The following is an 18,986-nucleotide window of genomic DNA, read 5'->3' as shown; positions in this document are numbered from 1 at the left end:
TTTGTTTGCTTGCTAGTACGGTAAATATCAGAATGGGACAATGCATCCTGATCTCTAGGATAACTTCTGGAGATAAAGAGAGAATGGTCTGTCTGGTATTCTTCCCAATCTGTGTATAGAATATTGATCCAATAATCTCTGCCTATGATGTCCAAAGCCAAACAATCTGGAATCTCTTACTTTTCAAATATTGAAACAAAGGGTAAAGATGGTTAGCATAAGGCAACTTCAGATAATATCTTGCTATCTTTGATTTTTTAAAATATCAATTTACTTCATAAGCAGCTTTAATACTGAATGGGAATAATTTGATGGGATCGCAGCTACTGTACATATATGGAAATATTAGGATATATTATGGCATGGCATTGGCCTACAATATTTATATTGTGAACACACAAAGAATATTAGAAGAAGTATTAAGAGGGTACTCTTTCTCTCCTTAAAATATAACTTAAAATATAAATATAAAATATAAAAATAAAAAGCTAGTTTAGGCACATTTAAACATTGACAGTACAGTATTCAATGAAATATTTTTGAACAGCTGTCCCTAGTGATATATCACAAAACTGCTTCTGAAATGCTGTGAAGTTTCAAAACATGATGCTTCTGTTTCTGAATTTGCACAAAAGATATATGGAATTGACATACTGCCAGTACCCTCAAGCAGATGCAGTACTTGGAAGTTCTGATAAAAATGTATATCAGATCAAATCTGAAGATAATGATTAAGAAAATTATTTTAATTTTCAGAGTTATCTTAATTCTATTGGATTCTAAAGTTACCTATATTGATCCAGCAATTCATTTTAGGCATAGTAGCAGAAATATGCACTTATCAATACATTTATTTTTTAAAAAGCTTAATTGCTTCAGGTGATAGCAGATGTATGTCTTGAGTAAACAAGTAGACAAAATTAGAGAAGGACAAAACTGCTATTTCTGTTTTCTAACTTTTGAAAATCTCAAGTTCTATTTACTCCAGTTATGAAGAATTATATAAATTTCAGGAGGGTGTTATTCAGAACGCTCAATTTGGATGATATTACTCCTACATTCTGGCCAAATTCAACAGATATTATTGTTAACCACACATGATGTTGTAAAAAGCACCTGAACCCCCAATTTTAAGAGATAAAAGGAGTATTTTCTTTCATTCCCACTAGATTTTATTGTACTCTCAAGCTCTTTCCACTGTTTTTAATGCAAATAACAAAATAATTTAATGTTTATAAAGAAAAAAAATGAACCAATTACAAATCTTACTCATATCTTTGCAGAGTGACAATCCTTCCAAAGACCCCAAGTCCTTATGGGTTAGGGTTAGGGTTACGGTTAGGGTTAGGGTTAGGTTACCCTAACCCTAACCCTAACCCTTATGATTATAGTTACTTCTAGAACTGGAATCAGGAGGCAAATTCTTTATATAAATTGATTGATCAATTGATTAGTTATATTTTTTCTTCCTTTCTCTTCAAAGTACTTTCAGAATGGCTTACTTTCAATTAAAAAATAAGAACATTCAATCAAGAAAAGAATATGAATAACAAACCACCAACAAACTTACCTAGTATAAATATGATACCGGTAGGATGGATCCACATATTGAGATCTCATTCCTGACACTTTTTAAGCATCCCAAACTTCTCTTAGTTCTTTCTTACCTGCATCTATAGTTACTATTTTACTTGGATAAATTTGACAGTTGCGACTTCTTTGCTTGTCTTGAGGAAAAATTAATGAGATTGTGTTTGTTTAATAAAACTTGCAGAACTAAAAAGTGCCGGACATTATCTTGAATTATATTTTCCTAACCTAATTATATTTTCAACCATAACCCTTTGAAACTGACAAAGCCACTTCTTTTGTCAGTGTGGTTCTGTAACTCATGTTACAAGAACAGTTTTTCCCCCGAATGTCATCACTCTGCTAAACAAATAATTCCCTCAACACTGTCAAACTATTTACTAACTCTGCATACTATTAATCTTCTCATCATTCCCATCACCCATCTCCTTCCACTTATGACTGTATGACTGTAACCTTGTTGTTTGTATCCTTACGATTTATATTGATACTGTTTCCTGATTGCTTATTTGTACCCTATGACTATCATTAAGTGTTGTACCTTATTCCTTGTGTGTCCAATCACATTTATAAAAAATTCTATTCTATTCTATTCTATTCTATTCTATTCTATTCTATTCTATTCTATTCTATTCTATACCATACCTTATTGGAGTCTATAGGTGATGTAAGTATAATTCAAATTTATCTATCAAGAACTTTTAAAATATAAATTGTTTCCAAAACAACATGTTTCAGTTACACTGATATTTAACAAATAGTAAAATAAGATTTAGAAGTTCTAGCTGTTAAAATTAGTTTATTTCTCATGCATAATTCCTCTGAAGTTTAAAGCATACGAATCAAGCAGTTTCGACACTTTATTGCCCAGAAGGTCAAGATAAAATAGCACAGGAACTTTATACATTTTCTGCAAAACATTGTGCGCAAAGGTTTATAGAAAAAAATGTATTGTACTCCCTAAACTAAGAGAAACAACAGAATATCATGGTCATTTGCCAGGTAGATTGTCAATAATTCATTTTAATAAACCACTCAACACAGACAATAATAGTTTTTCATGACTGATCATAATTATTATGGGTATAGAATAGAATAGAATAGAATTTTATTGGCCAAGTGTGATTGGACACACAAGGAATTTGTCTTGGTGCATATGCTCTCAGTGTACATAAAAGAAAAGATACGTTCATCAAGGTATAACATTTACAACACAATTGATGATCAATATATCAATATAAATCATAAGGATTGCCAGCAACAAGTTATAGTCATACAGTCATAAGTGGAAAGAGATTGGTGATGGGAACTATGAAATGATTAACAGTAGTGCAGATTCAGTAAATAGTCTGACAGTGTTGAGGGAATTATTTGTTTAGCAGAGTGATGGCCTTCGGGAAAAAACTGTTCTTGTGTCTAGTTGTTCTGGTGTGCAGTGCTCTATAGCGTCGTTTTGAGGGTAGGAGTTGAAACAGTTTATGTCCAGGATGCGAGGGATCTGCAAATATTTTCACAGCCCTCTTTTTGATTCGTGCAGTATACAGGTCCTCAATGGAAGGCAAGTTGGTAGCAATTATTTTTTCTGCAGTTCTAATTATCCTCTGAAGTCTGTGTTTTTCTTGTTGGGTTGCAGAACCGAACCAGACAGTTATAGAGGTGCAAATGAAATATATTTAATTGACAACAACCAAATGAGAAAGATAAAACAAGTGCTTAATTGTCATTGCAGCTAAAAAGAATGTAACATCTTTAATTCCATTTACTATTTATTTATTAGATTTACATCCAACCTTTTTTTCTATGAGCTCAGTACTATTTTCTCCAGATTTTTTTCTCACAATAGTAACTTTGTAAATGCACTTGGCAGTGATTTGACTAAGAATAATTGGCCATAGCAGAAAATAAGCTGCCATGGACTTCTATGAGGCCTTCTCTTTCTTAGTTCAATTCCCTAATAATATTCGTTGATTAATTATGTGCCATCAAGTAGTTTTGGAGTCCTAGCCACCATACAAATAGATTTTTTTCCATGGCAATCTAACCCTAATCTGTCTTTCAGGTTTTCCAATGGTGTATTTATTGCTACTGTAACTGAGTCTGTCCACCCCTGCTGCTGGTCATTCTCTTCTGCTCCTTCTACCTTTCCCAGTAGGAGAGCTTTTCCAGAGAGCTAGAGCTTCGCATAACATGTCTAAATATATATTCATTCAAAAGGGCTGCCAATTTCAACTGCATAATCTCATATGATTCACCACACCTATTGCCTCCATCTGTATTTCTGCAATGTGTTATTGTATAAAATAAGATATGTCCTTTGTTTTCCTTTCAATGCATTAAACAATTTCCCATATTTCTTTATCTGCAAGCATTGTATCCACATTAGTTGTCCAAGCATGGCATTGGGTGAGAGTGGACAGGCCCAAAGTTACTCAGGCCTTCATACCTAAAATGGGACTAATTCACATTTTCCTGGTTTCTAGCCTGGTCCCTTAACCACTAAGCCAAACTGGTTTCAGATTGCATCCACATAAATGCATCACAATAACCTTTATCTATTAAAAGTTTTGTTTTATAATTATTTTCTATTAATTTTTTTTAGAGTACTAATCATTGGAAGCAATCTAGATCCAGCATTTACAATCTGATCTTTGTTTCTCACATTAATATCTATGGTACGTCATTGGGAATTTCAGCACTGATTTTTCAGTGTAGCATGGATTATTACATCTGTTGTTAAGCTCTTCTGTGACCTATGAAAAAGAAAGAATTCAAATATGATTAATTTGTTCAATTCAAATCAGTTAGATAATCATATATTAGGAATGTTTGGATTTGATTGAGCTTGTGCTATCAAACAGATCATCAACTCAAAAAAGGAAACCCATTTCATAAACATACCTACCCAACACCAGTTAACTTTAGTTAACTAACATGACTTGTTTGGATCCTTCATACAATATATTTAATTTTGTGCTTTGTCTATATATTTCTGCTAGTCTGCCATAGGTTGCACTCATCACTTTCAAACCAGGCAGGATAAGACATTAAAATCAAAGTAGTAATGATAGACACAGAGCTTCCTATTTTACTTTTAGAAATACTTAAAGCCCAAGCAGAAGCAATGTGAGCAGGGAATCTAGCAGCTTCAAAGATTCTGCCCTCCCCCTTCCTTTCGGGAGCATTAGCTCCTTTTTTGCAGTCTCACAAATCGGAAAAAGAGTAACCTCTAAAGCTGTTTTAGACTGAAGGTCAGAATTCAAAGTCTGTGGTAACTTAATACACAGAACTCTGTAATCACATTGCTATTGGAAACACACGAAAGAGCACCCGTATTCTAGATATTTTTAAGCAATGTCAATAACTATGCAATCTGGACAGGCTTTTTTCAATGTTATAAAGCTTAAAGTTTACTTAGGCTGATAGTTGCAGGAAACCGAGTTGCTTCATGCTACTGAATTTGACTTTATGCTCTGGAAGTTAAGGAAACCAAACTGTGTATAGGCTAATCAAAACAGCAGCTTTGGTTTACTTATCTAATACTCAGAAGAGATACATTTTTCAGACAAGATACAAATAAAGTTTTAACTATTATTGGGCTTTAGACACTTTCAAGATAATTACAATTGAACATAGTAATTAATAGTTAAGCACATTTCTCATCTGATATGAAAACAGGTATCTGTATTAAGCCCAATCAGGCAGTCCATGTGTATGTAAAATTAAATAAAGTTCCACCATAAGTATAGAAAATGTTGGTTATCTTTTCACTTAATTCACTTAATTCAGGAAATATCATATAAATCTCAGGACATTTTGTCTTCAGTACACTATTGTAAAAAAATGAGACTGAATTTAAAATTAGAACGTTTTCTCTAAAACAAAAGACACCACTGTATGGGATAGTGATTGCCTAAGATTCATGTTACTTTCAGGAAAAGAAATTACTACGAAGTGATAATCACATGTTACTATCATGTCAAATCCTGCTGGCTCATCAATAGAACTCCAATTAACTGAGGGCTATTCAGAGAGTCAATCATTTTTCTTTCCTTGTCAATCAGAGATGAAGTTGTTCCTGACAGAGGCTATAGATTGGGTGGGAGAAGGGATTACCAAAATGCTCTTACAGATCTACAATTTTAAATGTAAAACTTATGTAAGAATATTTTTATAATTTTGTTTTACACAATATTTATTATTTATTTGACAAGCTGAAGAATGAAATTAGCCCAGGTACTGTTACACTTGTTATGGATATTATAGCAACTAATTATAAAAAATATGCCTGACTAACTACAGACTGATATAATAAGACTGTGGGGACTACAATACCATATAATGCATTTTCTTTATTGGCCAAGTGTGATTGGACAAACAAGGAATTTGTCTCCTGGGAAGATTATTTATTACTAGGAAGATTTATTTATTTGTTTGTTTGTACTCATAGTACCAGAATGAAACAATGAGCATATGGCAAGCTCCTATGTGTTTCATGCTTTTCCCAAGAGACAGAAAAGGACAAGATAGGACAGATCAGGACCAGAAGTCTGTTGGGTTGAAGCACTGGAAGATAATCAGCACTTAAAGCCAGAGTTCAGCTGAAGAAGCACAAGTCATCAGATCTTCAGAAAGAACCACCATAAAAAGGTGATCTCAAAAAGAGAAAAAGAAATAGAATTGAGCTGAACAACCTGGCAGATCATTGGCCATGGAACATTAAGTAGCAATAAAAAGGAAAAAGGCCAGCTTAAGAAGTTCCCATCTCTTAAAAATGACTATTAATAGCAGTGTGGAAGCATGTCTTTTCGGCTGCAGTCTCCTCCTGGAGCACCATTTCCACCTGGGATTTGTGGAATATTGAACCTGCTAGTATTCTGGAAGTCCTTGGGTATGAGGACTAGAGGTTAGCTGATTCTGTCACTATGTTTGTCTTTCTTATGACCTCAATTGAATTTTTCCTGAAACTGTGACTTTCCTTAATTTTTTGTTATTGTGTATTATGTTTTCTTTTGCTGACATTTCTTATACTTTTATTATTGTGTATTACTGATTTTAATCCTGCATGCACACTTTAGAGTTGCAAATGTGAGATGTCCAACTATATAAATATATATAATCAATCCATAAATAGGAGCTGAAGCCATGCTGAGAGCTTCAGTAACACTTTGGGAAGGGAGGAAGCTGCCATTGAATAATTATATCCTGCCCATCAGAAAGAAGAACATTCCTGATGAGAGAAGCTGGATAGCATGCACCGGCAGACCCAGAAGCACAAATGACCCCCATAACACCAGTGGTGCTGTAAGTTCAGGAATCTCATAACACAGAAATGGTGGTGAAAAATTCAGGAAGCACAGAACCCAAGAGCTGGCAAGGTGTAAACAGTGATGGCTCATATCCAACATTCCCCAATCGTACCAATAATATTAACAACGACTTAACTCATATAAACTTCACAGAAGAAAACAACGACCTAACACATATAGACTTCACTGAAGATAATGTTGAAAAAGCCCTTTGCAACCTGAAACCATCTTTATCTATTGGACCAGATGGACTATGTGCATACTTTTTAAAAAAACTTTCAATTAATATAGCTGAACCCTTAAGCATAATAAAGCCTTCAGAACTAGTTCCCTTCCAAAACTCTGGTCTCTAGCCACAGTCATCCCTATCTTCAAAAAAGGAGATCCAAGCCTAGTTGAAAATTACAGACCTATCTCTCTATGCTGTGTCTCATGCAAAGTAATGGAATCTATCATAAACCAATCCATTACACTGCACCTTGAAACAAACAGCCTTCTCTCTAATAAACAATTTGGTTTCAGAAAAAAATTGTCTTGTAACTTACAACTTCTTCATTGCAAAAACATATGGACTACCAACCTTGATCAAGGTAAAGCAATAGATGCAATCTACATAGACTTCTGCAAAGCTTTTGATTCAGTAGTACATGATAAACTACTCCTCAAACTAAAATCCTACGGCATTTCGGAACCTCTTTACAATTGGATAAACGCCTTCCTGTCAAACAGACAACAAGTGGTCAAAATTGGGAACGCTATATCAAATCCTGTTCCTGTCAAAAGTGGCGCTCCCCAAGGTAGTGTTCTTGGTTTAACGCTCTTCATACTATACATAAATGATCTCTGTGACCTCATCTCAAGTTATTGTGTTCTCTTTGCTGACGATGTCAAACTATTTAATACCACTAACAATACTTCTACCCTTCAAGAAGACCTCGACTTAGTTTCCGATTGGTCTAAAACTTGGCAACTCCAAATCTCTACCAGCAAATGCTCAGTCTTACATATTGGAAAAAAGAATCCTATCAACAAGTACAAACTTGATGGTCATTACCTTACTGACGACCCTCACCCTGTCAAAGATCTTGGAGTTCTCATATCAAATGACCTAAATGCCAAAGCCCACTGCAACTACATAGCAAAAAAGGCTCTAAAAGTAGTTAACCTAATTTTACGCAGCTTCTTTTCCAAAAACTCTACACTACTAACTAGAGCATACAAAACATTTGCCAGACCTATTCTTGAATACTGCTCATCAGTCTGGAACCCACACCACATCTCTGACATAAATACAATAGAACGCGTCCAGAAATATTTTACTAGAAGAGTTCTTCACTCCTCCGAAAACAACAAAATACCTTATGCCACCAGGCTTGAAATCCTGGGATTAGAAAACTTACAATTACGTCGACTTCGACATGACCTGTGTTTAACACACAAAATCATCTATTGCAATATCCTTCCTGTAAATGACTACTTCAGCTTCAATCGCAATATTACAAGAGCAAAAAATAGATTCAAGCTTAATGTCAACCGCTTCAAACTTGATTGCAGAAAATATGACTTCTGCAACAGAGTTGTTACTCCTTGGAACTCATTACCTGACTCCATAGTCTCTATAAAAAATCCCAAAATCTTCAACCAAAAACTGTCTACTATTGACCTCACCCCATTCCTAAGAGGACTATAAGGGGCGTGCATAAGAGCACAAAAGTGCCTACCATTCCTGTCCTATTCTCTTTATTATTTCTAATTAATATAGCTATGCATATCCTTTATATATATGTGTGTGTGTGTGTGTGTATGTATATATGTATATATATATATTTCATGATATGTTTTTATTTTTTTACTATGACAATGTTTATGTATACTGTTGTGACAAATTAAATAAAAAAAAATGGAAGGAATCCTGAGGAAGTCACAACCACCCATTTTCAAGAAAGCCAATTCCTTGTCAACAGCAGCTAGGGCCTTCAAGAACGACACAATACCCAGTCTGCTTGGGGCCATGCAAATCATTGGAAAAGACTAAGGGAAAATCATTCAAGTAGAACGATTTAAAAGAATTTAAAAGGAAAATAGTTTGTGTTTGTTTAAATAAATAAATATTGTAGAAAAATATTACAGAGTAGTATATTTAGTATTAAGTACTATACATAATTGGAGTATAGAATGGTAAATAAAACAGAACTGAATAGGCAGGGAACACAATAAAAATAATTCATGGGAATAAGGCGGGGGGGAAATCAAAACTCTTTGTGTTATACATCTTTGTCTACATCTAAGATACCTTTATTATATATAAACAAGATAAAGACAACAAGATTCTTTTTAAGAGACTTGTTCAATTTCTTGTTTTGTTCTGGCATCAAAAGAATCCAGAATCTAGAATTTACAGTATTACACAAAATAATAGTACAAAATGCAATAAATGACATTATTTAACATTAAACAATATAAATATTGTTAAAATCAACTATTAGCAATTCTTAAAAACCAGAATAAAAAAGTGTGTCTTAAATTCCTTTCTGGGATGTCATGAGAAGAGATTTCACATTTTGGAACCCATACATGAGAAGGCCGTTTTCCTGTAAGTGCAATAAACTGGCCTTTGTAACTAGAGGTGACCTCAAAGGAATTGCTTATATTGATCTTAATTACCAAATAAATTAAGATGCTGGTTGTGTCTTTAATGACTTAACCCCAAATTATTTAAAACTTTAAAAGTTATGACCAACATCTTAAATTTAACAACTGAACAGTCGATATCCAGCGTAGCTTTTCCAATATCAGTGATATGAGATTGCATACCTGTTGGCAGTTTTTCTGTAGCATTTTTCAGCAAATGCAGCTTCTGCTACTGGAAAAACCTGATTGTCAGGCTTTTCTCAAAAGCAATGCACCTCAAAACAGGCACAAGCAGGCATTCGAGGATGCAAATCTCTGATAAGCAAACCATGGAACCAGTTGTGGGGGCAATCTTACCTCTGCAAAGTAGCCATAGTGAATGAAGTCATTGAAAAATAGTTGTATACCTGTTGTATATCAGATGCAAATCCTAGTTATACTGAAGTTAAGGTTTAAATTCTTGTGCCTTTTTAATCCTATCTATGTTTTGCAGAAATGTTGAAACTAATTTTTTGGGAAAAAGAATACTTTCCACCTGTCCTTTGTTTCAATAACACACTAATCTGGTTTCAGGCTATTCTGACCTTGCATTTATCTGTATTACCTGTTTGCGCCTCTGCTGGTGCCCAACTGTTTCAGTATGGTGATGTCATTTTCTACTCACCCCTCACCCACTGTCAAAGCTACCTCTGGAGTGATTTTCTGATGCATTTTCTAAGTATTGTTTTCCTGCTTCAGTTGCTTAAACTGGTGCTGCCATTTTGCCTGGGTTTTTTTAAGCCAAATTCCTTCACTTTGACTACTTTGCAGAGGTAAGATTGCCCCCACAACTGGTTCCATGGTTGCGATGGAGTCTTAGGGCATGCCACATTTTTCAATTTTCAATTTCGAAACATGCTCAAAAGTTGTGACATGCCTTGTGGATTGTAAAGATATTTTGGTTATGTTAATATAATATAGTTGTGCTTGGTAAGTAACTACATAAATATCATAACTTTTTAACATTTTGTTTGTTTCATTTGGACTCTTAATATCTTTCAGTAGGGCTTTTCAGAACATTTTTATAACATTTGCAGTGTTTCACATGGAACACTGCTGGATCTGAACCCAAAAGAAACTGAAAAATATTTCATTCTTTCCTTGAACTTCATTTTCATTTAGTCTCCTTAAAAAAACAACATCTTGATTGGTTGATTAACATTCTGTTTAATAGTTGTTCCTATCACTTAAGGCAAAAATCTTGGTACCTGGGAGCTGGAAACCTTGCTATTTGAAACCAGCACAAAATTGTTGCCCTATCTCATGAAGAGTACATTGGGCATAAATATAAAAACATTCAATTACCATTAAATCTGATCAGCAGCATCCTTAGAGTACACCAGGGGTAGTCAACCTTTTTATACCTACCGCCCACTTTTGTATCTCTGTTAGTAATAAAATTTTCTAACTGCCCACCGGTTCCACAGTAATGCACCATGTATCGTCGTCTGCGCATGCCTCTCACGCATTGTTGATTGGGTTGGGGGGCGCCGGCTACCACCTCTGCTTGCCTGTTATAGCTGGGTGTTGGGAATCATTATGGCAATGGTCAAGTACTTCTGCTTTGCATTAGCCAAATAATCTTTTAGATAAGCAATATAAAACTTGTAAGATGAAGATTCTTGTCAGAATCGGATCATCTAACAAGGAAAACTAGCAAGCAGACAAAGTTGCATTATTTCTGTATATCCTGTTCCAACCACATAACCATTAACTGTGATGTTTCCATGTCTCGCTGCAGCTATACATCCTGTAACAGAAAAGTTCTGTAGAAATGTACCCACCTGCTGTTGCAAACTGCTCAGAAACGCTAACCACAGAGCCTGTCCGGGTAACACTGGACATGATAAGAAAACTGCTTTGCACATATAGAATATTCATTTTACTCAGATATGCTCGCAAACATATTGCCATAATACGTGTCAATTTATGTATGGTTGATCAGGATCACATGCTTGCCTTCTGATACTCTGTAACCCATAAACCTCAATAAAAGAGTTTGTCTCGAGCTAGCTCAGGGCTCGCTCACCCCGAGGAGAATTGGACTCCGTGTCTTCGTTTTCACTCCGTCCGGTACGGAAGGCCGGACCCTTTCGTGGCGAGCCCGCTGGCCGCGAGAAAAGCCACAGCTGGGTGGTGTGGAGAGAGTTGTACAAGCTGTTCTGGGACGAGGCTCTTTTGTTTGCGGTCGCACTATAGTGCCATTTAGTTTCACTTGTGTAATGTGAATTAAATTTATGCGCGAGCAATACAAATAATATATTTTCAGAAATTTAAATTTTCATGGGGAATTTTATGAAAACCTAATGAAAATGTTTTTAAATAATGCTATGACATTTTTTTAAAAAGTCAATTAAATTAAAAAAAAGGAAAGTGCTTCAGTATTGGACAAAAGCTGGAACGCCCACTAGTGGGCAGTAGGGACCAGGTTGACTACCATTGGACTACACAGTTGCATATTTAGAGAGGAATTCAAGCCTATTCCAAACAGACTAAACTACAATAACTGAATCTGGTTTCCTGTTGGCCAACAGCAGCTTTACCTGCATTTAATTTCAGATTGCTCATCCTTATATGGTCAGTTTTTGGATTTGGATGGTAAGAACCAAGCATTACCTATGTGTTGATGGCAACCAATTCCAAAGCCCCAATTCTAAAGCAATTCCAATTCACATAAATTTTGAATAGTTTGGGAGACAAAATAAATTCTCTCAGATCATAACTCAGCCCTCTTGATTTTGAAGAGCAGTTCTCCAATCTCATGTTTGGGACATCTGTTTCTTTATCTTGCACCTTGTTTTTATGAATCCAATATACATATACACATTTTGATTGGGCATGTGATATAAATAATTAGAGCTAAGTATTATTTAATGAATGTAATATATACAATGTAATGTAATAATAAGGGACCACAAATTAATTTGTAGACATACGAAATAAACCCAACTCTAGGTTTCCTCCTAGGACTTGGTGTTTAAATACAGTACTATCCTTGTTCTTTTTCCACGGCTACATTTCAATCTGTTAATGATATTTTTACAATATGACACACACAACTACACACATATCTGAACAGTATTAAAAATGCCATTATTTCATCGTGTAAAAGGAATGAAGAACTCAGATAATCCAGCCTGTTGAAACGTAAAGCCTTAATATGACCTAATTCTTAATTGAATATCACTTTTTAAAAAAATATAAAGAGGTTCATCAATGGTTATCTTGCCATGATTCATAACACAGTGTCTAAAATTTGAATATTGAGCTCCTGGCATCCTCACCCAACACACACAACTACCACAAAGTTTTAATCACACCAGCTAGGTGATCATTTTCTTCTATAACTAATTCATAGATCATATTGTAAAAATCATTTTTTGATCAGATGTAGTATAAGCATTTTAGACCAACATGTTGCTATGAATGGATCTTCAAGGAAGGAAGGAAGAACAGTTGTTTACTACTTCTTCTCTACTAATAGGCTGTTTTATTTTCATTATCATAACATATCATAAAGATAACAGGACCCTTTTTTCCCTACCACTGAGCTTAAGAAGCTGAAGAAAATCTAGAAAAATAGTATGAAAAATCCAACCATTCTTAAGAAAAACTAGAGTTCTCAGAATGTATTAAAAAAACCTGCTAAAACATACTGGTCACTTCTCCCACCTCATGCTCTCCATTCCACTTTATAATTCATCTGACCCTAAAACCATTAGATGGTGAATAGACTTTAAGCAGATGGTTCAGTGGCCAAGGGATCATAGGCTGGATTTTTATTTTTATATATTAGAGAGGGGAGACATACCATCACTTTCATGTCTCAGTGATAGAAAGGAATGATATGAAAGGATCACAAAGGGATGACTGATTGAGCAATAACTCCACTCAAGGCAATTCTTTTCATAATCCTGTAAAATAGGGATACTGCTGGAAATTGTTAATTGAACAGGTCAGAACTTACCTGGTAGGCAGAGTTCTCTGGATTTGCTCATATAGATAAGGCCAAAGTTATACAAAGATGAGCAGAAGGCAAACATCCACAAACATATTTCCTGATGGAATAGCCTTTTCTCCTTTATTTATTTCTCGATAGAATTGATGTTTAGGGTGCAAGGGAACAATCTTCTTTGATGCTGAGGCCCCAGAAGATATAAACCCATATCAAATTCTAGTTATTTCTGTTGGAATTAATTCTCTATTTCCTTTAGGACATGAGCACAGGCTTAAGACTACAGACTGCTATATGACTAAATTTAGAGATAGGCAGGATAAGTATGATGCAGTTGATTCCTCTGGTCCTCAGAGAGTGATATTTCACAAGTCCAGCATGGGAGTTAGCCAGAAACTTGACACAATACTTATCTAGTTCCCTATATTAGCAAAAGCAATAGCACTTAGACTTATATACCACTTTATATTGCTCAGTATCTAATATGGGCCTATAATTTTCAATATGTCTCAATATTAGTTGGAGTTATATATTGAATTAATTTGTTTTGTATGATAGTTCAGTTTCTGCTAGCAGGCCCAATGGTCCATTTCAAAGTTATTTGCGTCAGCAATGACTCCTGCCTAGATTATCAGGAAAATGGTCATTATTCAGTGGAAGAGCATACATATGTATATGCCAGAGATCTTGGATTCAAAGGATGGCATCCATTGCTTTGAGTATGTTTCTCCTGGAAAATTATGCATACATTTATGTTTTGACTTTATTGTTATGAATTACCTTGCATATATTCAAGTCAAAGTAAAGTGGCTGCTATAATGTATTCATTTTGAAACAGTAAATAGGCAAAGAACTTTATTTGAAGGCAGCATAACATAATCTTGCATATCCTTACCTAAGAATAAATTAATGGTAGACCAAAAATAGATTCTACCAGTATAAATAACAACATCAAATAGAATAAAATAAATATTTTGTGACTTATTATTATTTAACAAATAATACATGATTATGATTAAAATATTAAAACTGAAAAAGAGCCATATACTATTAGCACATAACTATCCTAGTGTTTAATCATTGTGTTGCGGTCTGCCAGCAGCCTGCAGACTGGGCAGCAAAGGCTGGGGAGGACAATGGGTCAGTCCTGGAGTCAGGGGAAAGCCCGGACAAGGGCTTTGTGTCAGAGGCAGAGATGGGGCCAGGGCCATCTGACAGCGATGCACGGACTCCGGAGCCTCCAGAGGCAGACAGCAGAGAGGCAGAGGAACAAGAGGAGCCCGTTCCTAGTGCACGCATGTGAAGAGCTGCCAGAAGGCAAGAGCATCTAAAGGAAAAAGGATAACTCGGAAGTAAGGCCAGAAGATGATTGACCACTCCCATAAGGCTTAAAAGAGCAGCAATGAGCTGTTGGGTTCTTTGTAGAAAAGCAATGTTGATTCCATTGCTTTTTGTCATCATCTCTTGAACTTTGTGGGGGGTTTGCCAAGAAAAGCGTTTGGCAGGTTGCCAAAGACAACAAAGGTTGGTGATAAGGCCGCAGGACTGTTTATGAAGAATTTGTTTTGGACTAAGCTGAGAATGAATTAATTTTCAGATGTTTTAATAAAACAAGTTTGTTCAGGCCTGAATTGTGTTTGGTAATCATACTTGGGCCTCAGTCACAACCCAATGATTAAATTTAGACCATACAGTAACATTGCTCTATCTTCTCATTTTTATAATAAAAAGACACTACTCCAGATATTTGAAGATTTTACTATCTGTATTGCACTATAAATTTTTTGCGTGTGTTTAATTAGTGACACCTATCCTTTACATGCCTTCATGGCACTATAAGGTCTAGAGCAGGACTGCGTTGAGTATTTTTTTAAAAACTTGAAATTTTGTGATAGCATTTTTCAATCCCCTGCTTCTAATATTTATTGTCTAGTTTGTCTTGCAATCATATAAATCACATGAACTGTGGTCATAATTACAGAACAAAGAGCTGGAGATAATTGGTTGCAGAAACTGGTACACAAGAAGGAAAGAACCTCATTTTCCTTAGGAGGCAGATTTGTAGTTCCTTTCAAAATTGTACTTCCAATGAGCTGCAGGCAGAAGGAAGAAATCAGCAAGATTGGCTCCAGGAGCAAAGACTGGGTTCCTCTATGCCCGGCAACACTATTGGATGCTCACCTCAAAAGAAGCATTGTCCTTGGGTTAATTGTTAATTGAACTTTTATGATACGTTGCCTCCAGAAAGATCAAAGCTTTCACAAAAACATCCTAATAAAAATATAGAATCAATTAATTGTTTAATTGAAAACATTGCTTAAATGTTAATTAAGGATAAACCTTTAATCCTGCTTTACTGTTGCTTGCCTGATTTGACTATTTTTTTTTCCTTACTGCAGTCAGTTAGACCCAGTGGTGGGATTCAGCCAGTTCGCACCTATTCGGGAGAACTGGTTGTTAACTTTCCAAGCAATTGTTGGAAAAAATCTCCTTTTGTTTTTTTCCACTTTTACAGGGCTAATCCTGTAAGGAAGGCAGGAACGAAACATTCTGGTGTTGTTTCTAGCCTAATCTTTATTACCCTGCTTACAGAAACTACCTCTCTGGTTAACCCTTATTACATTGTAATAGCTAACGCAAAGCGCCCATCGATGTGAGTGACATTGAGTTGACCATGCCCACACAGTCACATGACCACCGAGCCATGCCTACCCAGCTGGGCATTAGGGCAGAGAACCGGTTGTTAAATTATTTGAATCCCACCTCTGGTTAGACCATCAATTTAGGATTTCTCTAATCCTGTTTTTTGCATCAGAAACAGTGAGAGACTTCAGATTCAGAAGCTGAACAACTTGTCCAGAATGACAAGCATCCATGAACACCACAAGAATGAACAGAAGAAAGTGCACTCAGTGGAAAATTCATTTGAAGAAACATAGATGGGCACATTTGATTAATAAATAAATATGGACTGAGACATTGCCTTGGCCTGAGTGAGGCAAGATCCTGAGCCAGCAACATGTTGTAAATGTCGAGAAGGTGGCCAAGCCATCTACTTGAAAGAAACAAATTTAAACTTTACAACTTTGCACTTTACTGTGCAAAGAAAAAAAAGAAGTGGGATTATTTAAGAAATGAATCAAGTCAGAGCTATAAAAAAGGGCAACACTTCGCCTGGGTCATTGTGACAAATAATGTTCTATTTCCCTATCTACAAGTTTGTCAGCATGCTGTGTTGAATTACTTGGAATTTTGGACTGGAAATTATTTTTGGACCCTCCTTGAACTTGAGAGAACTCTGGTCTCTGGGGAAAATCTGCTTTTATAAATATGGTTTCCTCGTCAAACGTTTTAACTCACAGCTGTTACAGATGCAGATAGTCTTCGACTTATAACAGTTTTGGGTTTTTTTTGCATTTATATCCCGCCCTTCTCTGAAGACTCAGGGCGGCTTACACTATGTTAGCAATAGTCTTCATCCATTTGTATATTTATATACAAAGTCAACTTATTGCCTCCAACAATCTGGGTCCTCATTTTACCTACCTTATAAAGGATGGAAGGCTGAGTCAACCTTGGGCCTGGTGGGACTTGAACCTGCAGTAATTGCAAGCAGCTGTGTTAATAACAGACTGTCTTAGCAGTCTGAGCCACCAGTTCATTTAGAGACCTTTAAAAGTTGCAATGGCATTTTAAAAAAGTGACTTATAACTGTTTTTCACACTTAACAACTGTTGCAGTATCCCCATGATCCAAATTCAGGTGCTTAGTAACTGATTCTTATTTATGACAGTTGTAGTGTCCTGCAGTCCTGCAATCCCCTTTTCTAACTTTCTGACAAGCAAAGTTAGTGGGGAAGCCAGATTCACTTAACAACTGCAGTGATTCACTTAACATTTATAGCAAGAAAAGTCATAAAATAGGACAAAATTCACTTAATTGTCTTGCTTAGCAACATAAATTTTGGGCTCAATTGTGGTTATAAGTCAAGGACTACCTGTATACAAGTGCAACTATAACTGCTATTGAGTTTCATAGTAGAGGCTGGTTGTCTTTGTGTAAAATACAGACTTAGAAGACAGTTACTCTCTTATATTTATATTTTTATCCTTTAGCTCTTTTCCTCAAGCATTACACAAGCAACATTTTTCATAATTCCTGTTAGCCTAATTCCACATGCTATCTGGGTATTCTGTAATTGCTAGCCCTTTGAGATAGAGCAAGTCCAGAAATAGATAGTACACAGATTCCAGAAATACTTTTATTATTGAAGAGTATATTAACAGAATATTGAAAGACTGGCAACTGCACTCTTTCTTTTTAGGGACAATAAATTCAAGATGGGCTGTTTTGAGACTGTTTCTTATGCTTTCTACTTCCCAGAACTCAGCAATCATTTCACCTCTCTTACCTCATTCTCAAAGCCAGACTTCACTAAATTCCAATACAGTGATAAAGAAACTTCACAGTCTGCTCCAAGCGGCGTTCATATCTTTCTTCTTTATATCCATTTTCTTTGCCTTTTATTGGCTGATTAATCTATTTTCCACTTTCATACAGAACCTATACTTTCTCTTCCTGAAATTATTCTACCTTTATTCTTGTTCCTCCTATTTAGTTCTAGTTCTATCATATCGCAAGATCTAAAATGGACAGCTAACATCAAAAACATCATTAAAAAAGGACAACAAAGAATGTTCTTTCTGCGCCAACTCAGTAAGCTCAAACTGCCCAAGGAGCTGCTGATTCAGTTCTACAGAAGAATTATTGAATCTGTCATTTGCACCTCTATAACTGTCTGGTTCGGTTCTGCAACCCAACAAGAAAAACACAGACTTCAGAGGATAATTAGAACTGCAGAAAAAATAATTGCTACCAACCTGCCTTCCATTGAGAACCTGTATACTGCACGAATCAAGAAGAGGGCCGTGAAAATATTTACAGACCCCTCGCATCCTGGACATAAACTGTTTCAACTCCTACCCTCAAAACGACGCTATAGAGCACTGCACACCAGAACAACTAGACACAAGAACAGTTTTTTCCCGAAGGCCATCACTCTGCTAAACTCCCTCAACACTGTCAGACTATTTACTGAATCTGCACTACTATTACCTCAAGAAGCCTTCCCTGGATCCAGCTATTTTGGGGAATTACCGTCCAGTCTCCAACCTTCGCTTTGTGGCGAAGGTTGTAGAGAGTGTAGTTGCATGGCAGCTTCCCCAGTACCTGGATGAAGCTGTCTATCTAGACCCGTTCCAGTCCGGCTTCCGGCCTGGTCATAGTACGGAGACAGCTTTGGTCGCGTTGGTGGATGACCTCTGGAGGGCCAGGGATAGGGGTTGTTCCTCTGCCCTGGTCCTATTAGATCTCTCAGCGGCTTTTAGATACCATCGACCATGGTATCTTGCTGCACCGGTTGGAGAGTTTGGAAGTGGAAGGCACCGTCTATCGGTGATTCTCCT

The sequence above is a fragment of the Ahaetulla prasina genome, chromosome 3 (assembly GCF_028640845.1).
Source record: "Ahaetulla prasina isolate Xishuangbanna chromosome 3, ASM2864084v1, whole genome shotgun sequence".
In the NCBI taxonomy this organism is placed as follows: Eukaryota; Metazoa; Chordata; class Lepidosauria; order Squamata; family Colubridae; genus Ahaetulla; species Ahaetulla prasina.
This window is presented reverse-complemented; position numbering follows the sequence as displayed.